Source organism: Symphalangus syndactylus, chromosome 5 (genome assembly GCF_028878055.3).
Source record: "Symphalangus syndactylus isolate Jambi chromosome 5, NHGRI_mSymSyn1-v2.1_pri, whole genome shotgun sequence".
Classification (NCBI taxonomy): Eukaryota; Metazoa; Chordata; class Mammalia; order Primates; family Hylobatidae; genus Symphalangus; species Symphalangus syndactylus.
This window is the reverse complement of record NC_072427.2, coordinates 58,974,161-58,997,731: the sequence shown is the minus strand read 5'-3', so window position 1 is coordinate 58,997,731 and position 23,571 is coordinate 58,974,161. Positions and strand designations below refer to the sequence as shown.

Genomic DNA, 23,571 nt, shown 5'->3' with positions numbered 1-23,571 from the left:
CGAGACTCCGTTTCAAAAACAAAAAAACAAAACTCTTGTTTATAGAGTACCTGGCTAGATATTTGGTATTTTGTATACATTTTATTTAAATTCAAAATAGCCCTTCAATGTTAGTATTAGACAGTTTTATAGATGAGATAAATTAAGCTCAAAGAAGTTAGGTAACAAGGATCACATAACTAGTGTGTAATGGAACTGCAGTGTGAATTCCTTTCAATCTGATTCCAAAACCCATGACTATTCTTCATATTTCACTCTCGCCCTCTGTGTTATGCATACAGTTGGCTGTGCAGCAGTAGGCCTTTTTGGTATATTGTATAGAAAATGAGCCATTTCATTGTTTGGGAATACTTGTGTTTCCTCCCCTTCCCCCCATTTTTAGTATCTGTTAAAAGAAGAAAGCTTTTGGCTACTTAAAAAAACTTGGTTATGTTGTTTAGTTTGGTGCCTTTTGATCTGGTCCTGACAATAGGAGCAATACTCTTATGCTTGCTACTTGCTTCATTTAAACTGAAAAGTCTGGAAAAAATATATTAGTACGCAGGAGTGCTAACATGGAAATGAGTTTTTCTTGACTGCTAATAATTAACTCAAGCAAAAAGATAATTATGTGTTATAAGCTGTGCATGCTGAAAGTGAAATGAAATTCATCTGCTTCATATTTTTTAGGAAAATTGATAAGGCATCACTGTTAATATTTTTCACATTACCTTTTGGATTTCTTAATTCAGATATTTTCTCTCCACAATTTTGAGAGAAAATTAAGAGGGATTGCTGCCCAAAATTGGAGGAGTCTTGGAACCAAGTTGTGATTGTATGTTTATGTAAAAACTCAGTGTGACCTCAGCAAGTCACAGCACTTTTTCAATTTGATGATCTCTATTTTAAAGTGAGAAAGTTTTTACTTGCAGAGTGTTTCTGAATCCTGTGTTAATCTTTTTTGAGTTCTGATTGGAGGCTCTAGTGATACGATTTTTAGGGCAGGCTACATTTAGCTATATTTTTTCCATTATATTTTGAAGTCAGAATGGTATTGCAAGTTAGTAATTTTCATACTCTTGTTGATAATGTTTTGCATACGGTATACATGGGATTTGGGAACTAGTTAAGGTCCTTGCCTACACTCTACTTAGAGCAAGAAGTAATTTGGGGTTCTCTGTGTACAGATAATGATAAATGGGGCAAGTTGTGGGGCAGGTTTCACTTTAAACCTTGCCTGTCTTTTCTGTGTGTTACTCCCTTTTCTTTCCTATGTGGGTGCCTGACTACCTATTGTAATGCCCACGGCTTTAATATACTCATTTATGCCTTGCCTGATCTCCCAGGATACCCTTACATGTATATTTAATATTCGTAGTTTGTGCTCATGTCATATATGGCCATCAGCCCACAAGAGAAATCAGAGGAAGTGTTACCTGGGAGGCAGCACATTTGGAGTGTTCACGTGTGGGGTGGTACTAGAACAGCCTTGTGTAAGTAATGCAACAGGTAAGATGGGATCATTTTAGAGCAGGCTGTCACACTGAGGTCTTGTCAAGTTAAGACATTACCAGGGCAATGATTCTTGAAAGGTGTGCTACTAACAAAAAGATATTATTAAATCTAGTCTGTGTGGGAGTGTGCATGTCTGTCAGCTGTACAGTATAATTCCTAAATAAGAACTTGCTGCTCCTGACATTCTTACATACTTTAATGTGTTTTCAGCTCTACATGTTTGGGTTCCTTGGACCTATTTCTTCTGTGCCTAGTTGCTCTGAGCCATACTAGTTTACTATGAGATAATGTCAAACAATATCATGGATTCAACCAGGATGTCTTAAATCTTCTCCCTTGTTATTCTCGTTCTCTTTTTTTCCTTTAAAATCATAGTGAAAAAGTGAGCTGGTTATTTTATAAAATCCAGAAAACAGAGATTTAACAAATTCATAGCTAGAACAAGTTAGTGCTCACCCGAATGGTTTTCTCTAATACCAATCTTGAATCTCTTGGATTGCTTATGCTATTCTAATTAACCGGCAGTTGATATAAGACAAATATATAGGCATACATGCATTGTGTTTTTCTTGACCACTGGAGCTCCTTAGTGTTTCTCTACATGTGTCCTTTAAGATTCCTGAGGATACCAAACCAACTTCTCTTAGTTGAGTAAAGCTGATATGTTATGAACCATTGGTGTCTTTTTTCTCACTCTTCAGGAACATTATAGAATATTCATTCTGAAAACAGTATTAGATGACATTTGGTTCAAATCTTTCATTTTTTAAAGGAGGAAACCGAGGCTCATAAAGGTTGAGGTTTAACTTAAGGCCATGCAAGTATTTGTTGGAGATGAATTGCTCAGATAAGAGTGTCTTCTGTAGGTTCATAAATAGTGCAGTTTTATTTGTTTGTTTGTTTTTGAGACAAGGTCTTGCTTTGTTGCCCAGGCTGGAGTGCAGCCTCAACCTCTTGGGCTCACGTGATCCTTCCACCTCAGCCACCTGAGTAGCTGGGACTACAGGCACACCCTAGCATGCCCGGCTAATTTTTGTATTTTTTATAGAGACGGGGTTTTGCCATATTGCCCAGGCTGGTCTCAAACTCTTGGGCTCGAGCAATCCTTCTGCTTTGGCCTCCCAAAGTACTGGGATTGCAGGCATGGGACACTGTGCCCAGCCAAACGTGCAGTATTTAAATAATAGCCTAGATACTCATTTAAATTCCAATTTTTATTTCGAAGAGGGGTTTACGAGGTGACTCTTCTGTGGTTGTGTCCCTTGGAGTAAGCTGTAATCAAATTGATATGCAGAGAGGAAGTAAAGGGTTCTTTATTAGATTAGACTTAAAATGTGGAATATTCTCAAGTATGTCAACCTTTCTAAACAGGATGAAAAAGAAACCTGGAGCATTATGTGAGCCAGTAGGTCCCATTTATTGTCTGTTTTTTGATTTATCTTGTTCTGCTACCCCTACTCCTTACTCTCGCCTGGCATGGACATACATCTCTTTCCTCTGTGCATTTTTCACGTTTGTTCTTGTTAGACTTGGGACTTCAGGGTGAAAGTGAACATTACTCTCTGGTTTCTTCTAAGTTTGTGATTTATTAATATATCCTTCAAATATTTCTTGGGTGTAGGAACCAGGGGAAAGGGAAAAAGTAAGGCCAAATTCTGTTTTTCTCAAACTCTTGGGGACGAATTTGTACACTTTAATTTTATTTATTTTTATTTTTATTTATTTATTTACTTATTTATTTTGAGACAGAGTCTCACTCTGTCACCCAGGCTGGCATGCAGTGGCGTAATCTTGGCTAATTGCAACCTCTGCCTCCCAGGTTCAAGCCATTCTCCTGTCTCAGCCTCCCAAGTAGCTGGGATTACAGGTGCCTGCCACCATGCTGGCTAATTTTTGTATTTTTAGTAGAGACAGGGTTTCACCATGTTGATCAGGCTGGTCTTGAACTCCTGACCTCAGGTGATCCTCCCGCCTCGGGCTCCTAAAGTGCTAGGATTACAGGCGTGAGCCACCGTGCCCGGCCTGTACACTTTAATTTTCATTTGGTGTTTCATTTCCAATTATTAAATGTACTCCCCCACTCTTTTTTTCTCACTCAAGAGACTTCCTGTGTCTACAGTGGGTTTGCCGTAGTCTAGTACCACACATGTTCAGAGGATGCTCAGGAAATGTTAGTAATACATAAGTGTCACTTTGTTCAGAACGGCCAGTCTGCATTGGTTCTGCCTAGAGAGAAATTTCCTCTTTCTTCATGTACTTGGATCGCTAAGGTTTTCTGGTTGAATTTCTATGTTTTTAAAATAGTTTTATATAGACATAATGACTTTTGAAATGGTCCTCCCTCCCTCCCTCTCTCCCTCCCTCCCTACCTCCCTCCCTCCCTTCCTTCCTCCATCCTTCCATCCCTCCCTCCCTCCCTCCCTTCCTCTCTTCCTTTTCTTCCTTTCTTTTTCCTTTTCTCTTTTTCTTTTTCTTTTGTTTTCTTTTTTCTCTGTTTTGACAGGTCTCGTTCTGTCACCCAGGCTGGAGTGCAGTGGCGTGTTCACAGCTTGCTGCAGCTTTGACCTCCTGGGCTCAAGCGATCCTCCTGCCTTGGCATCCAAAGTGTTAGAATTACAGGGGTGAACTACCACACCTGGCCTGAAATAGTCCTTTCTAATTCAAACCTGGCTGTTTTGCCAGGGAGGACTTACTTGCTCTGAGACCATATTATTGGAAACTTAGAGTATAATAGAGAACCTTTGATTCTTCACTTGTAGAAATAGTCAGAATTTCAAGGTTCCAAATTTCACGGACATAGACATAGGGCTGTAATGAGAAGAAAAATATGTATGTACCATCCTTTCTTCCAAAGTGTCCTTGGAGGAGGGCAAGCCTAAGAATGGTGCTCAGTGAGGCCATGAGGCTGGGATACAACAGCCTGAATCAAAGCATGCTGTCATAGCCTCCTAACAAAAGAGAATGTCAAGGTTTGAAACCGGAATTCATTATAATATGCAATATTTTATGTACTTGTAAATAAAGGTAAGGGAGTGTAGGAGGAGATGATAAGGGGAGGATTTGTTTGAATCTGTTCATCTTCTGCTTTGTTGAAGTGCTAATCAGATGATCTTTCTATCCTACCAATATATGAGAAACAGTGTCTTAGAGTAAGAGTATTGGAGCTTGTTCTTGTTATCCTGAAGGCAAGCTTCCCTGTCTCATGTAAGAACTCCAGCTTTTTGTGTTCCCTTTAAGTGTATTTTTTGTGGTTTTTGTTTATTTTGTTGCTAAAAAAGGTAGCGGGGATTTTGTTAGTGAGGAGACAGAGAGCCTTTCAACCTTCCTATCTCCTTGGTACCAATTTAAGCCAAAAATTATTTTTTTCTGTACAAGATATTAACCTTGCCATAACTAATTCATGCCATTGTGACCATGAGTTTAGCTATCTCTTTTCTATATAAGGAATCACTGCTGGGAATTAGTTTCCTTCCCAAGGGACCCTGTAATTTTGATTATTTTACTTCCATCCACGATGTCACTGTACCACAGGAGGCTGGCTGACTCAGGGGTGGGAAGAAAAGGCATAGAAAAATAAAGTAGCTTATGTTTCTATGCCTAGGATGTTTGTTCCAAAAGTTCAGCTGGGGATCTGAGACAGGAAAGGTACAATAAATTTATGTTAAAAATTTCAGCTGGTTATCTGAGACAGGAGAGGTACAATAAATTTAAATTTATGTTAAAATTTTTTTGTTTCTGTCTTGCTGTTTACATTTATTTAAAATATTTTAAATGGAGATATACCATTATGCCTACAGAAGGTCCTATTCCTGATACTTAAAAAGCCTAAATAAAGAGTATAAATTTTAACGAGTTCATAATACACTTACAGAATAAAAGTGTGTTGTCTACTGGAGTTTTTCTTCCCAGATCCATTTATGGAGAGGCCATAAAAAATCTGATGCAGGAATGGCAGAAATTTATATTTGTTAAAGCTGTATAATAAGTCCATGGGTATTGGTTGTTGGTTTAAAATAACTCTACTTAAAATTGAATCTCAAGAATATATTTGAAAATATTTTAAAGTATTTTAGAGAAACAAGCGACATTACTCACTTAGGAGATTGGCTTCAAAGCAGGAATCATTTGAGATTTTGGATGAATAGTTACGAGAATTCCTTAGTGAATAGGACAGTGCTGGAGATGATCACTGAATGCAAATGAATCCATTGTAATATAAATAGTATGTCATAGTAATTGAAACATGGCTTTTTTAGATGGAAGATCATATTTCCTCTTTTAAAAGTTGATTGTATCCAATATATCGTGCCGGTTATAATATTTAGTTATATATGGAGGTTCAAGCTTAAATACTTTTGAGCCCCATCTCACTTGCAAAAGCAAGTAAATTGCAGAGTTCACAAACCTGGAAGCAACTCAAGACAACTCCAGTGTTTGGCTTAATGTTGTTAGGTGAAATAATACTAGAATATTATACAAGGGACCTGGTATTTCTTTCTTTTCTTTTCTTTTTTTGAGACATAGTCACTCTGTCACCCAGGCTGGAGTACAGTGGCGCAATCTAGGCTCACTGCAACCTCTGCTGCCCGGGTTCAAGGGATTCTTCTGCCTCAGCCTCCCGAGTAGCTGGGACTACAGGCATGCACCACCATGCCCGGCTAATTTTTGTATTTTCAGTAGCGACGGGATTTCACCATGTTGGTCAGGCTGGTCTTGAACTCCTGACCTCGTGATTCACCTGCCTCGGTCTCCCAAAGTGCTAGGATTACAGGCGTGAGCCACTGTGCCCAGCTGGGACCTGGTATTTCTAACAAATTCTGTTGTTTTCTCACACTGAATTCTGAGTTCTATTATGACAAATTCTCACTTTTTGTTTCTATGCTTTCTTGATTGCAAATGATAATTTTCTGAGATTTTGTTAATTTTAGTTACTTCTGGAATATTCCAACCCAAATTATCGATGTTTAGTCCTTTTTAAAATCAACTTACAATTTATTTGAATCCTAGGTCTTGGTTGCTTGATCAATGTTTAGGCAACAGAATAATTGAGTAGCATTCTGCATAGCTAAGTAGCACTGTTTTGCAACCTGTGCCCTCTTGCTCTAGAAAATACTATTGCTTGACATGTACCAGGAGTTTTAGGTTAGAGTATTTGGCAGTGTCTATACGGAATCAAAAACTTGCATTAAAATGGTGAAGAATACCTTTGTGAATCCTCTAGATGGCAGAACAATTACAACAAATATATCTTAGAAGGTGTCCAAGAAGCGTGTGGAGGAGAGAGTGTAGAGAGATGGGGTGAGAAGGGGACCTGCGGGTGCTAAGCTTTCTGTCTCAACCCAGCCAGGGCAGATTTGCTCTTCTATGTCTTATATCTTGGCATTTTATCTAAGATGTTGTTTGAAAGAAGGAACATGGCTAAAAACATGATGGGATGTCAAAACTCAAAATCTGTTGTTTTTTTTCCTTCAGGACAGAGTTTCGCTCTTGTTTTCCTTCAGGACAGACATTTCGCTCCAGGCTGGAGCGTAATGGTGCAATCTTGGCTCACTGCAACCTCCACCTCCTGGATTCAAGCGATTCTCCGGCCCCAGTCTCCAAGTAGCCGGGATTACAGGCGTGCACCACCACGCCTGGCTAATTTTTGTATTTTTATTAGAAATGGGGTTTCAACATGTTGGCCAGGCTGGTCTCAAACCCCTGACCTCAGGTGATCCACCTGCCTCGGCCTCCCAAAGTGCTGGGATTACAGGTGTGAGCCACTGTGCCCAGCCCAAAGCTCAAAATCTTAAGTTGTGCACACCAACATCAAATCACAGATTTCTGTGAGGATGTACGCATGCATTATTCATGTACCCTGAGCATCTTCAGACTATAGCTGCCCCCACCCCAACACACATGTTGATGAATTCTAGAGTGATGCTGGCTTACTTCAAAACTCTGCTACTTTAATTTCTATCATAGGGGTTGAGGCACAGCATAGTCTTTTAGCCTTTGTCCCTGCTTTTAAAGAAATCACCATTGTTGGTATATTGTATTGTTGGCATAAGGAGAAGAGATGACTTGGGGAGATATAACATAGGTAACTTGCAAACATTCATTCCTCACAGAGAGTGAAAGAGGGAGAGGGGGCAGGGAGAGCATCCAATAGAATAAATGTAAGATTTTAAGTGTGTCACTTTCTCCACTCATCTTTGAGTAGAAAGATGATTGTAGTATCTCTTCAATTTCATTTGCAAAGTACTTATTCAAATTCCCCTAAAGTCACTTTTTAATAGCAAGACCAATTTAGATCCTTTTGGATTATTGATGAAATTCTAGATCTAGTAGTATAGCAAACGTGATTTCCATTATGTCAAATAGAGCAAAAGCATAAGGGATAAATTTGCTATCCTGTATTTGCATACCTCATAATATCATATAATATCCCTAACAGATATTATCTCCTTATAGCTATTATTTCAGTATAAACTACTTTAAAAGACTCCTTCATTAGACTTTTTTGCAGTTACCTACTTGCCTATTATCAGTGAAATATAGCTGAGGTATATTTTAGGATCACTATTCTTCTCCTGTCTGAGATTGTACCTGAGAATGCATTAAGGTACATTTTCACATTCATTTAACACACCTGCTGATTAACTAGTCCTGAGCTTACCTTGGGAATCGACAGATAAATTAGATGTGGTCTTTATTCTTAAGGCCCTCAACCATGAAAAATGCAATTTTATATGTCAGACAACTATATAAATAGATTTTCTTATTTTTTTAACTTTTAAATTTTTTATAGAGATGGAGTCTTGTTATGTTGCCTAGGTGGGTCTCAAATTCCTGGCCTCAAGCGATCCTCCAGCTTTGGCCTCCCAGAGTGCTGGGATTACAGGTTGTGCTTGGCCATAAATAGGTTTTCAATGCAGTCTAACAAGGTGTTATAAAAGAAGTATCCTCAAAGTGTTGGGGAAGTTCCTAGGCATGAGAAGCTCTTCTGTAGATATTACCAGAAGTTACCCAGAAGTTTCTGCATGTAGAGGACTGTCTTTGCAACACAAATGAAGGGAAGGTATACAGTTGATGAAATATTTAGAGTTGTACCATGTTATATACTGAGCCTGATGGATTTGCACCAACAGCTTTCTAGGTTACTGTGCCAAAAAATTCTATAAATAGCTAAGGATTTTTAGTGATAACTGAACTGGAAATCATCTCTGGCTTTTGCTTCTTAAAGAACACATTATTCAGTGCTACATTTCTATAGTGATAATCAGGAAATAAGGCCCACATAGTCTGATGATGACAACAGTGTGACATCAAACAATGTCTATAAAAGTGGTAATGTTTTCTGATTCGTCCAGATTCTTGAGTTATTTCACTAATAATTTCAGTACGAAAAATGGAGAATGTCAGATCTTTAAACAACTGCTGAATAACCCATTGGTTGTAATGAACCAGTACATAGGACTGAATAAATGCTTTAAGAATTCTCTACACACCACTGGATCAAGCAATCTGTGTAACTGTAGATAATGAGACTTCAGCTTGACTTGTAATTATGCGTGGAGTTGTTACTGTATTTTTTACACATCATCTTTGTATAGGCTCTGAGTCTGGGAGGGCAGTCACAAATGACTGATACTCTGAATCAGGGTATTGGCACTAATCAAAGGACAGACTGCACATGTGTTCAATGTGGAAGGATTAGTTGGTCTGCTTTGTCCTTTGGCTACTGTTGCAAACAAAGATTACACAAAGAGGTCTGTATATGCCTATGTATTTGTAAAAGGAGCTTTCATTTTTGTTTCCTTTATTGAACCCTAACTCCTCATTTATTTTTATTTATTTTTTACAAATATTTTTTGAAGACTTTCAGAGAACACAGTAGTTTTGCTAATTAAAGAGAATCCTTTTTTTTTTTGTTTTTGTTTTCTGTTTTTTTTTTTTTTTAACAAATCCATGCTTTTTTAGAAAGGTGTTAACCAGCCCCCTCCCTGCCCTCATACTAGTCCATGTGTCGGATATTAATTAATCTATGTCATGGGATCACTTTATAATCTATATTTAGGGATCCCTTTCTCATTCAGAGACACTGTCTTTTCCATTTTGGGTGTTTTGGTAATTTTTCAATTTTCTGAGTAGCATCAGTATTTCTGCTTGAACCAAGGTGAAATTTTGCATCTATTCCTCAGTTCTCTAGGGGCCTCTTTCATGACTGTCTGCTTGCTTACTGGTATTTTCCTTACTCTCGTTTTATCATGGTCTGTGAATTTAACCAACATGATGTTTACTCCCGCTTTTGAATTATTAATGAAGAAAACTGTGAGATGGTACTTTTATCTTTAATAGTTGATGCTGAAAAAGTGACAAATGCAATAAAAGCATCTTTCTCTAATTCAGTTCCTGTCATGCATCTCTTTAGTGTCTTGGTGATATGACTTGAAATAATAGTGCTTACATCTCTATTTCAGCTAGTTCACACTGAAAGCATATAATCTTCTGTTTGATATCAGAGCCACTTCCCAGTCACAGATTGTGATGTCACAAACCAAAGATTGTTCTCTCGCAGCAGGAAGAAGCTGGAGAGAAGATGAATCTTCATGGTGAACCACATTCTTATTCAAATTTGGTCACTTCATAAGGAAAATTAACCATAATAAGGAACAAATACATTGGCTAGTTGAAATGCCTGGTTGAATTAAGCTTGAAACACTGTGCCATTATAATGGAATGAAAAAAATTCCTTATGAAAACTTAAAGTTATAATAATGAAGATATAAGTAAATATATATTTAATGCATTTAAAAATATTATGCAATGTCAGTCCCTTTAAGTTAAATGCTAACACAGAAAAATGAATTTTAGGTATGTTTCTAATTTTATATACAAAATTATGTTGCTTGGTATTTCAGACAAAAATTACTTTTTAAGATTGTTATGTCAACATACTTGAAATGGATGTGTTCATTTTGACCTAGATGCCTATTTTTATTTTATCATAATTTAAATAAAAAGCTTATAGCTTTTGGATAATTTAAAATGACCAGAATTTAAGGATATAGCAATAGGTATTATTATAAGGATATGGCAGCCAAAGTATTTGCTCCATTTCTATGAAAGGAATTAATGATACACGATCACATTACTTTTACAATATAATACTTTCGTATAGTATGTGTGAATGAAATACATTCTAAATTGCAGAAACAAGTAGGCAGGTCCCAAGACCATTCAGAATCTCTTTAATTGTTAAATCTGTCAATAACAGGGAAAAGTTCTTATAAATAAACCAAATCTTCAGGTACTAGCATAAAATCCCTCATCATTTGTACCCATGAGATGTAAACTTGAAGCAGTTTTCAATTTTTTTCACCCTACATGAAGAAAATACATATTATTCTAAATTGCTGTAGGGTATTTTTTTGAAAGCTGTTACTGAAACTTCAATAATCACTTTTCTGAATGGGTTATTATAGAGCAAAGCCTTGATTTGGAAAGGAAAGAAAGTGAAAATTCACTGGGATTGATGCTCACAAGGACCAAATTGGGGTGGAGCAAGGTAGTATTCATTTGCCCAGCCATTGTCATTAGAAGGTGAGTTATAGAAACAAAGCCCCCAAATTAGTGGGATATGAGTCTCTGTTTACATTACAATGAGTAAATAAAATCCAGAACACTTAAGGAATATTGTTATCTGCCCCCTTTAATTCTATTTATTGGAAGCAAATTGTTTGAGCATAATAGAAATTTCATACTTTTGTCCAAGTTAATTAAAAAATCTTTAATTATAATTTAAAATATTGATTAATATTCTTCATTTAAAATATCTACATATTTTTGAATCATGTCTGTTTACAAACTGTAATATCATAATAAGGAGGGAACAGATGAAAAGAACCCTTAAGGGTTCAGCTATTTCTCAGTGTAGGTAAACAGCAACAATACCACCCTTAACTTTTACTTATGTCTGGTATGCATAAGAAGTATTTCGAGATTTCCAAATAAACATCTTTTTCTCTGAAACAAATTGGTGTATTAGATAATCACTACTTGTATTAAATTGCTGCTTTCCTTTGGTACTGGAAAATGACAGGTAAGTTTCTGTAATGACTTCAGATGCAAAAGACTTATGATATTTAAGGTTATTTATAGACTGTCTTGAAAAGCCTGAAGGGATCATATAATTTACTCCCTTAACTAAAATTTGAAAAAAAGAAAGAATTCAGTGAAATGGAAGAGAATTTCTAATTTGACTACTTTTAGACAAGTATTGAATACTTACTTCTGATAACTTTATGTATATTACCAGAAGATCTCCGTAGTTAGGTGTGATATGCTCTTGTTTCCCTGTCTCCTCTCTTCTAAGATAATAGAAATATTATTTGTTGTAGGACTTCTTTATGATAAGGTGCTTTGGACCTAAGTTTTCCAATGAAACTTATATGAAAACCAGTGTGGTTGGGATTTCTGCTAAATGATAACGTTTTGTTGTTTTTACATAAGATTGTCACTCTAGAAGTCTCATTATGCAGTGATTTCTAGGGAATTTCTAAAAGGCACTGTATCTTTTAAAATTCTTTGATGGCTTCACTAGTGCTTTGCATTTTACAGTTTGGACCACTGACCTAAGTCAGAGCTTTTGAGGTTTTAAGGTACCAGACATCTTTCATCTTTTTATCCTCTTGTTAAATCAGAAAAATGTCTTCATTTAGTCTGTTATAAAAATGTCTATCTAGTATCTTTAGGATAAATTAGCCCTATCCTACAAGAGTGTTATCCCTCGATTTAGCAGAGATTATTTTTCTTTAGTATGAATGAAATGACATCACAGCTTTTTTTTCTCCGTAACAATAGAAATCAGTCATTGAGCTTTTGTTACTTTATATGAATAGAAATATTTAAAATGCTTATTAATTTTTCTTTGTTTTATCAAGTACTCTGGGAAACAAAGTTCATTTGAATATTGTTGGTAAACATTATCTGTGAATGGCTCTTATGCACCATTCAGGGCTCTCTTCATGCATTTTTTTGAAGCTATTAAATAAAACAAAATTGGGATAAAATAAAGACAAAGATGAGAGAAATTCAATGAAAAATGAATGAGAGTTTTGGATGCTTTATTATCTAGTTATGAGTGACTTGTTTATGCAGCATAAGTAAAAACAAGTGTTTACCTCAGCTTAAATCTGCAAAAGCTTAAGGAAGGGTTGCAAGAAATTCAAATCCACTATCTCATTCACAGCACGAGCAGATTTAATTTCAGTAGACAAGATATAAATTAAGGTTATAAAATTAAATCTTACCTGGCAGTGGTTTGTTTGAAGCTCAGTAATTTGAACTCTGGCCGGAAATAGTAAGCTTCGAGACCTGAAATGCCTTCTCTATTTTTCCTTTCATGTTTTATTTTGCCAGTGTTTTATTTCTTGCAGTGTCTTTATATCTGTATTCCTGATAATCCTGTAGCATTAGTTAGGATAGTATGCGGTAGACGAAGACTCCATTTGAATAGGATTATAGAACCAGAAGGGTGAGTTTTGCCTTTATCTGATAACAGCAGTTGATCTGACCACAAACAATTTGAGTGTTGAGAACTTATTAAAGATTCATTGAATGCTTCAGCAATGAGAAATCCTGGTTGTTCCTATATGCATTTTACCCCCTGGAAAAGTTCTGCTTGTTCGTATTTCAGAATTACACACGCTTCCAAATCAAGCTGCTTTAAAAAACATTATCTGGACTAGAAGCATGGATGTTCTTGCACTCTCTTGCTTTCCTTTCTCCATACCAACTTTTCAGTCCATCAGCTTCCTTTCTGTAGAAGATGCAGGCATTTCTTCTGTCCTCCTCATGCTTTGTAACCTATGCTTCTGGTACACTGTTTTTTGAATAGTGAGGTAAAAATCCAAAAGGAAGTACGGCTTTATCATGTCTCTGGACGGTGAGCGTACTTGGCATGAATGAAGAGCTGATAGGAGCTATTCAAACCAGACAGCAAACTGATGGGATGACGCTGCCATACATAAGAAACTCATTAATTACTTCCGCTGCTGGACAGCAGTATATCCTGAAAGGAAGAAAGAAAGGAGCAGATGATGATATTCGTTTTGATGGGTGTTCTCTGTTTGAACAGCTTGTCATTGAGAAGCGAATCCAGGAAAAGCTGCAGCTTCAGAGTGTGATCAGGTAGAATGGGCAAGAGTTATTTGACAGACAGTTAAGTGACGTATTTTGGGAGGAAAAGAGGGCTTAGCATGGAGGTAGCTGGAATAAGGTTCCAAAATGCTTTTGAAAATGTTCATTTTTTTCCTGTTAGTCTTTTTGGCTAGAAGCTTTTTTTTTTTTTTTTAAAGCTTTGCTAGGCATTATTCACAGACATGTTGCTGAGTTATTTTCTCATATGGTTTTCCCTAATGATGGAAAATAATTTTTAAAAGTCTTTGAGATAGAGTATACTCTGAGTTTTAAACATTTGTAGCAGAGAAAAGGCTGCTTTTTTTTTTTTCTAAATGTATGCCTGTTTTTATACATCTTTTGGGCATATGCATTTTGTTGCTCTGGAGTAAAGCATTATAAGTCCTCATTTGATACAAACTTTTAACAGGGTCTTCATTAAAGCTTTTTCTTAAGTTAGATGAAATCCAGATTAGCCGTATAAAAGAATAGATTTTTAAATGTCAATTTCATAATTTTTGTACTTGTTTTTAAATTTAAAATTCAAATTTTTAAAACTGCACTTCAGTTTAAAATTTAAATTTTAAATTTAAACGTTTTTTTCCCTGCCTGAGTTCTTTATGAGTGTATCTAGACAATATGTTTTTAAATCTTTAAAAAATTATTATGGAACATTTCAAACTTACACAAAACTCTGAAAAATAATACAAAAATAATACACGAACCTCCAGAAACTCATTACCCAGATTTAATAACTGTCAAGTTCTTTGCTAAAATATTTTAAAGCAAATCTCATTTCACCTATTCGTACTTTAGTATATATATATATATATATATATATATATTTTTTTTTTTTTTTTTTTTTTTTTTTTTTGAGACGGAGTCTCGCTCTTTCACCCAGGCTGGAGTGCAGTGGCGCGATCTCGGCTCACTGCAGGCTCCGCCCCCCGGGGTTCACACCATTCTCCTGCCTCAGCCTCCTTTGTAGCTGGGACTACAGGCGCCTGCCACCTCGCCCGGCTAATTTTTTGTATTTTTAGTAGAGACGGGGTTTCACCGTGTTAGCCAGGATGGTCTCGATCTCCTGACCTCGTAATCCGCCCGCCTCAGCCTCCCAAAGTGCTGGGATTACAGGCGTGAGCCACCGCGCCCGGCCTAGTATGTATATTTTTAAAGTATGGACACTTTTGCACATGACCCTGTGCCATTATCACACCTAACACATTGGCTGTAATCCTCTGCAGTCATATAATATCCAGTTCATTTTAAATTCCTGTGTCTCAGAAACTATGTCTTTATGTAGGTTTTTTCTGAGTGGGAATCCAGACAAAGTATACAATTTAATTGTTAGCCAACAGAATTTTAAACACTGACTTAGATGAACATGTATGAGAAAGAAGTAAATTTTAGTTTTGTAGTGGTCTTTGACACACATTTGTAATAGGAATATTTATGCAAGAGAACATATCTTTAGAATATTTTCTTGAACTTTTCCCACTTAACATTGCATGATACTGAAAAGGTTGTAATTTCATATGGTAATGATTGGTCATTATATACTGGTCACTTCTATAATAAATACCCCAAGTTTTAAGCCACTGATTATTAAGCCATTTCAATGATTGAATGTGACTTAGAGTTCAGTGGAGATCCAAAATGAGAGAAGTAAAAATCTATCAAATGGGGCCATTGTGTTTATGAGGATCGATGGCTATAATATTATATATGTTTTTCATTAACATCAAGGTTTTTTCCCAATGAATTTTAATTTTTCTGTGAAGTTTGAACTCCTAGCTCCTTTCTGGTAAAGCATAACATTTGGCTGTCCACTTAACTTTTCCAAGAATAGAATAGCATGAGGTCCTGAAAATAACTTGTGTGCTGCACCCTCACCTGTCGAAATTCATTCTCATTCAGGTTCTCTCTCTCTTCTTACTCTTATCTCATCTCATCTTTCAAATTGACTGGATGAAAGAGAATGGGGGTGGTGAATGTGGGGAGCCATTAAAGAGGTATAGATGGAAGTTATAATTTTCTGTTTCCATCTAAGCTCAAAGCCACTGCTGAGGACCGTGCTCCCACTTTTTATGGAGGGCAATAGAATACCTCTCTCCCAAGGTGCTCACTTTTGAGTATCTCTTGTCATATGTCATGTTATGGCATGAACATTTGGGAGCTTTGTGTTACACTTTATGTTCTCAAATTATGCCTTGTCCTTTAAATCTTGCTGAACAAGGACTATATGTGCCAATCACTTTTTGAAAGCTTAGTAAATAGTTGCTGATCATCACCATTTAATATAGATAAGCCGAATGGGAAAAGGTGAGCAAAAATGCTTCCATTCTCTTTCCAGGTTGTCTCTGAAATTTTTCTTGGTCATTTATAATACAATGTCAACATAGGAGAACACTTCGCAAATATGCAGGTTCTGCTGGAGAACTTTGTAGGGTGGGTGAAAAAGTGGTTATAGAGGGAATTGGAATAATAGATTATGAATGTATTTTGGGTGCAAATATTTCATATCATTATCTCTCAGTACTTTAGCTATAAACTGAATTAATAGAAAAATATTGACTTAAGTACTGACCTATAGAGTTCCAAATTATACTTCAGCCATTGTGGAAAGTAATTTTCTCCAAGGCTTTGCTCTTGGTCTTCCTGATGTTGTTCTTTTTTTTTTTTTTTTTAATAAAAAGCTGTATTTATTTTTACTTTCTACGGGATGAACTTTCTGCTTTGAAGCAAGGAGTTGTCTACATGAATTGTATTGTTCAGAGATCTAATAGGTTGAGTAGCTAGTTGGGTGGATGGCTTGTTTTTCCACCCTAAATATGAGGAGGAGGAGGAAAGTCTTAGGGATATGGACTTTTATGTTTTCTTTCATACATATAATAAAGCACATTTTTCTTTTGTTCAGATGTCTCAATTCTCATCTCTCTTTTTACAACTCTATGTATTCTCATATTTAAACTAAACTCTCCCATTGCCCACTGTAAAGTTGGCTAAACAACTTCAGAAGCATCATAGACTTTCAAATGAATTTATGTATAAGATAAATGATTTTTTCTTTTACAAGGTCCTTTTTTGCTAGAACATTTGGTCCATACCTAGAGTTACTTTCATAGCTCTTTACAAAATTATAAATACTTTTATAAAGAAAAAAATCTCTCCTTTATGCTCTCCAGTTTTTAAATGAGTAGGATTTGTGGTTAATGATTTCTTCCATGGCAACGGCTTACTTTTAGGGCATTTCAATATTTATAATCTCAATTGAGTGTGATTATTTTTCAGTTAATAAACGAAGAGAAAAAGTTGCATTTCAAGAGAGTATTGTGGACTTACGGAAGCTGTTTCTAAAATAAATATGCTTTTAAATTCTTGTTGAAGAAATCAAATCTTTGTTGACTTTCGTGAGTCATGCCATGCCATTTTTAGCACATTAATTGTAATAATAAACATTTATTGACTCCTTACTAGGTACAAGACCAGTGCACTTGGTTCTTTGGATTTATAATGCATTTACTTTTAACAGCTCTGAGGCAGACTGTTATCATTCATCTTCTATAAAGAAGGAAACTGAGGTACACAAAGGTTAAGTAACTTGTTCAAGTTTACCCTGTTATTAAGATGTTGAACTGTGGTATGAACCCAGCCTAGGTGGTTTTAAAGTCCAGTAAGATTGCCTACTGAGAATAACGATCATTCCACTTAAGCGTGAGCCTCCCAGTATAATGTTGAAAGAGTGGCGTCTCTCCAGCATAACTAACATTCTACAAAAATGAGATCTGCAGTTTCTTGGAGATCTTAGATAACCTGGAGAGTTGACTGTCTTTAATATATAGGGAATGTGTTCTTCTTGTTTTCTATGTCTTGAATTTATAAAGGGTGATTTTTTTTCATTCCAAAATTGTATTATGGCCTCTCAAATAGCAATGTGTTTTAAAATACTAGTCATTTATGTTCTATTAAATTTTTTTTAAAAACTAAGTAGTGGTATGAGGGGGATATGAACTAGATTTGCTGTACTTTGCAATGCAGTTGATTATTAGGAAACAGTTGCTGTCTTCATATGTATTACATTCGGGTAAAATGATTGCATTTTTTTTCTTTTGGCATCAGTTTGTTGGAGAAAAAAAGATTGCATTTTTATCTTTTAATTTAGACACTTTAAACAAATCTTTCATTTTTAAACTTCTTTTGCTTATTCCTCTACCATAGCACCCACTTTGTTCACTCATCTCAGGCCTTAACCTGTGACCTGATATTTGGCTCTTTCCTAATTTGTCATCCTTAAGATTTTGACCTTATACTGAACTGCAGACAACCACTAGAGGTCTCCAGACCACACTTTAGAAAGCTCTGATTTTACAACCATACCCTAGTAAGTGGAACAGATATGTTCGGGGGGAGATTGGGTACTAATATTCCTCATTAAGTATTTGTGAAATGCTTCTTATATTCCAGATTCTAGAACTATGCTATGTCCTGGGGGTAGACTTTTTTTTTTTTTTTTAAAGTAAGTACTTAGACCCTAAGAACCCTGTAGGCCAGTGGGGACACTAACATTTGAAACGTGTGGTCACAAGATGTTATGTTAGGCACACCCACATCACATCCTTTTAGATCCTAATGACTGGAGACCTTTAGGTTTCTAAGTTTGTGAATGCCCCACTAATACTCTCTGTAGCGAGATCACTCCTGCTTTCTTGATGAGCCCTGATACTGCATCAATCTGGCAAGGAGCCATTCTCTGGGGGCAAATAGGATTATTTGGATGGGCTCTGGGGTTTTTTTGTTTGTTCGTTTTCTTTTTCTTTTTCTTTTTTTTTTTTGAGACAGAGTCTCGCTCTGTCTCCCAGGCTGGAATGCAGTGGTGCGATCTCGGCTCACTGCAACCTCTGCCTCCCGGGTTCAAGCAATTCTCCTGCTTCAGCCTCCTAAGTAGCTGGGATTACAGGCGCCTGCCACCATGCCTGGCTAATTTTTGTACTTTTAGTATAGACGGGGTTTCACCATGTTGGCCAGACTGGTCTCAAACTCCTGACCTCAAGTGATCCGCCTGCCTCGGCTTCCCAAAGTGCTAGGATTATAGGCGTGAGCCGCCGTGCCCGGCTGGGTCCTGGTTTTTTACCTTCTGATACCCTTCTCAGCAGCTCTGGCATCTGATCTTTAGGGAAGCACTTCATACAAAAGCCAGCCACTGCCTGTCTCAGTGAACAAGGCAGATCCCACAGAGATTTTAGACCTTCCATTTCCGTTTTGCTTTATATCAGAGAAATTTTAAAGGATCTGCCTTCCTCTTGGATCCCTTGTCTGTTAGGGGTGTTTAAATAGACAGGTTTCCTTCCTTCTTTCCTTCCTTCCTTCCTTCCTTCCTTCCTTCCTTCCTTCCTTCCTTCCTTCCTTCCATCCGTCCCTCCCTCCCTCTCTTCCCTTCCTCCCTCCCTTTCTTTTCTTCCCTCTGTTGCCCAGGCTAGACTGTACTCTGCTTGCTGCAGACTCCCTGCCTCCGGCTCCCCTGATTCTCCTCCCTCGGCCTGCAGCCTGCCTGGGATTGCGGGCGCGCGCCACCACCCCTCCCTGGTTTTTCTCCTTTGGCTGGAGGCGCGGTTTCGCCATGTTGGCCAGGCTGGTTTCCAGCTCCTGACCTTGAGTGGTCTGCCCACCTCGGCCTCCCGAGGTGCTGGGACTGCAGACGGGGTCTCGCTCACTCGGTGCTCGGTGTTGCCCGGGCTGGAGTGTGGTGGCGTAGTCTTGGCTCGCTGCAGCCTCCGCCTCCCAGCCGCCTGCCTTGGCCTCCCAGGGTGCTGAGATTGCAGCCTCTGCCGGCCGCCCCGTCAGGGAGGTGGGGAGCATCTCTGCCTGGCCGCCCATCCTCTGGGATGTGAGGAGCGCCTCTGCCCGGCTGCCCCGTCTGGGATGTGAGGAGCGCCTCTGCCCAGCCACCACCCCGTCTAGGAAGTGAGGAGCGTCTCTGCCTGGCCGCCCATCCTCTGGGATGTGAGGAGCGCCTCTGCCCGGCTGCCCCGTCTGGGATGTGAGGAGCGCCTCTGCCCGGCCACCACCCCGTCTAGGAAGTGAGGAGCATCTCTGCCTGGCCGCCCATCATCTGGGATGTGGGGAGCGCCTCTGCCCGGCCGCCGTCCCGTCTGGGAGGTGAGGAGCGCCTCTGCCCGGCCACCCGTCTGGGAAGAGGTGAGGAGCGTCTCTGCCCGGCCGCCCCGTCTGGGAAGTGAGGAGCACCTCTGCCCTGCCGCCCCATCTGGGATGTGGGGAGCGCCTCTGCCTGGCCGCCCCCCGTCTGGGAGGTCTACCACGGAGGCCAGACGCAATGTGGGGGCTGGACGTGGTGGCTCACGCCTGTGGTCCCAGCACTCTGGGAGGCCGAGGCGGGTTGATCACTTGAGGCTAGGAGTTCGACACCAGTCTGGCCAACATGGCGAAACATATGAAAAATACAACAGACAAACCAACCAACCAACCCAGTGACAACAAAACAGGTCTACCCTGGAGTCGTACTCTAATTTTCTCTATTTTCCTCCCTTTCTGATCCTTTATCCCACTTTCTTTTTCTTCCTCTTTCTTCTCCTTCTTCTTTGTCAAATAGAGGATTGAGTTATTATCATTGATCCATACAAAGTCCCTCTCTCATTTATTTTCTTTAATTCCCACCCCCCATTTCTATTCCCTGTCTTCTCATGTGCAACCTTCCTAATATGTTTGATATGCATCTTTTTGTTTGTATGTATTTTTAGAAAATGTTTATTGTTTTGTGTGCAAAAAAAACCTAAAAATAAATAAATAAATAAATAAATAAATAGACAGGTATCTCATAGTAACAGTCTTAAGGACGTATTCTGAGTAACCCATGCAAAGCACCTAGCACAGTGCCTGGCACAGAGAGGGCAGATGCTTAGTAGATGTCAACAGTTGTCATAATTATTATGGAATTTAATTTAATTTTACTGCTGGAAGGGACTGTAGAGATAATTTAGTCCTGCCACCCATTTTACACAATAAATTTTAGTGCTCTTTTCCTTCTCATACAGGCATCTAACTGTTAGGAGTTGTTCTCTTCAGTTATCTCATGTTAGGAAGGCCATAATTTTGATTTAGTCATTATCTGCTTAATTATTATACTTCTATATGAGAATTTTTTTTTTTTTTGAGACCGAGTCTCGCTCCGTCGCCCAGGCTGGAGTGCACTGGCGCGATCTTGGCTCACTGCAAGCTCCGCTTCCTGGGTTCACGCCATTCTCCTGCCTCAGCCTCCTGAGTAGCTGAGACTACATGTATGTGCCTTCATGCCTGGCAACATACACATTTTAGTGGGAACATGAATAAATGAAAATGATCTTGATCATAATTGTATGATATGCAGAAGATAAGGGGGGAATTATAGACAGATTTTATGCAGGGAAATTTAGTGATTTGTTATGTTTTTAAAGGATTTGAGTCTGATGTGGCATGTTAAAAAATTTAGGAAATAGCAGGAGGTTATGATGATGATCCAGGGAAAATACGATGATTCCTTAGACTAAGGTAATAATAGATGGAAAGAAGGGGACAGATTACAGGAATATATGGAGGTATAAATGATAGTTTGCTGATGAATTAGGTATCTAGGTATGATGGGGAGAGAAGTATTGAGAATGACCCTGAGAACTCTGGCTTGAGTAACTGTGGCTGGAGATGCAATATGCTGAAAATTGGGGAAGCTGGATGAGGAACAGGTTTGGGAAAGGGAAATCAAGAGAGAGAATATTGAACAAGATGGGCTGTGGATCTGGTAATTCTTACCTTCTGAAATACTTGAGGCATGTGAAGGAATACTTTACAATTGACATATGTGAGAAGCAATACACTGTTACATGTTATTTTTGTAAATAGTTCCTTTTTTCCCCCATTCCTTTGTTTTTCATGATGGTTTTTAACCTTAACTTGTTTTTTCCTGTCTCTGCCACTTACATGTAACACTTACCAATCGTAACTTCTCTCCATGCAAGTATTTCAGTGAGATAGGAATTAATGAATCAATCTTTCTGTGTGGGGTGTGGTTGGATATAGCCACTCTAGGAATAAATATGCTGTACTCTGCCCCCCCAAAGCTGGTTGAAAATAATTTCTGTAAAATCATCTATAAATGATTTTTGATATGGAACATTTCCTTAATTTTCTAAAAAGATTTCTTGGTTATACTCGTTCATAGGAACACACTCTTCTCAGATGATCAGACACTTCATTTTCTTTCTTTTTTTTTTTTTTTTTTTTGAGACAGAGTCTCGCTCTGTCGCCCAGGCTGGAGTGCAGTGGCGCAATCTCAGCTCACTGCAAGCTCCGCCTCCCGGGTTCACGCCATTCTCCTGCCTCAGCCTCCCAAGTAGCTGGGACTACAGGCGCCCGCCACCACGCCCGGCTAATTTTTTTGTATTTTTAGTAGAGACAGGGTTTCACTGTGTTAGCCAGGATGGTCTCGATCTCCTGACCTCGTGATTCGCCTGCCTCGGCCTCCCGAAGTGTTGGAATTACAGGCATGAGCCACCGCGCCCAGCGCAGACACTTCATTTTCTAGATGAGAATGCTGAGCATCTCAGAGGTTGTCATTCACCCAAGGGTGCAGATCTTGTAACTAGTTAACAGTCAATATGTTAGAACAGTAGAACCCTAAGAATCAAAATTCTAGCCAATAATTCCTCCTATGAGACATACCATTTACTTATTGGTTTCTCTAATAAGAGAAATTCTTATGCATAATGAGAAATGAAATATATTTTATGGCTGGCCATGGTGGCTCATGCCTCTAATCCCAGTAGGTGTGAGATTTAGGAGGCCGAGGCAGGAGAATTGCTTGAGCCCAGGAGTTCGAGACCAGCCTGGGAAACATAGTGAGACTCTGTCTCTATATAATATCAAAAAATTGGCCAGGCGGCCGGGCGTGGTGGCTCACGCCTGTAATCCCAGCACTTTGGGAGGCTGAGGCAGGCAGATCACGAGGTCAGGAGATCGAGACCATCCTGGCTAACATGGTGAAACCCCGTCTCTACTAAAAATACAAAAAATTAGCCGGGTGTGGTGGCAGGCACCTGTAGTCCCAGCTACTTGGGAGGCTGAGGCAGGAGAATGGCGTGAACCCGGGAGGTGGAGCTTGCAGTGAGCCGAGATTGCGCCACTGCACTCCAGCCTGGGCGACAGAGCAAGACTCCGTCTCAAAAAAACAAAAACAAAACAAAACAAAACAAAAATTGGCCAGGCATGGTGGTGTGTACCTGTAATCCCAGCTACTCGGGAGGCTGAGGCAGGAGGATCGCTTGAACCCAGGAGGTCAGGACTTCAGTGAGCCAAGTTCTCACTGCTGCACTCCAGCCTGGACAACAGAGCAAGACCCTGTCTCAAAAGAAAAGAAAAAGAAAAAGAAATATTTTTACCAGAAATACATTTGATAAGGTAAAAATAGTTACATTATTTCTGTAAAGACTTCATATTTAAAATTGATAAGATTGATACTTTAGTCCTCAGTTCAACAAACAGTTTAGCACCTAAAACGTGCATTGTTCTAGACACTGGATATGTGAGCATGACTAAGGGATAAACTCTCCTCCCAAGCAGCTGAATGGACTGGGGAAGACAAGCATATCAAGGAATAATGTTATCTTTATGTTATACTCAAGTAGCTATAGAACAGAAGATAAATGGGGCTCACATGAAGGAGGAAATAGCTGGTTTAATCTGGAGATGTCAGGGAGGTATGTTAAGCTGTGTCAGCTGTAGACATTGGTTAGGTGCTCTTTGAACCCCTTAAAAAGAGTTCATTTTATTTTTATTTTTTAAGAAGTTCATTTTTTTAATCCCAAAGCATTAATAAGATACTTATGTGCTAAGTGATGAATGTAGTTCTGAGATTAAATATAAAACATT

The 23,571-nt window shown here is 38.5% G+C and overlaps 2 protein-coding genes across 2 annotated transcripts in view; one reads left to right on the top strand and one right to left on the bottom strand.

The window, feature by feature from the left end:
- The window catches only part of CHRM5 (cholinergic receptor muscarinic 5), a 103,462-nt gene extending 89,940 nt beyond the window's left edge, over window positions 1–13,522 (bottom strand). Inside the window, exon 1 of the mRNA XM_063639069.1 lies at window positions 12,789–13,522. The gene's annotated coding sequence lies outside the window, so the exon portion shown is untranslated. The remainder of the gene's footprint in view (window positions 1–12,788) is intronic.
- The window catches only part of AVEN (apoptosis and caspase activation inhibitor), a 182,158-nt gene that overhangs the window by 60,827 nt on the left and 97,760 nt on the right, over window positions 1–23,571 (top strand). The gene's annotated exons all lie outside the window — the stretch shown is intronic.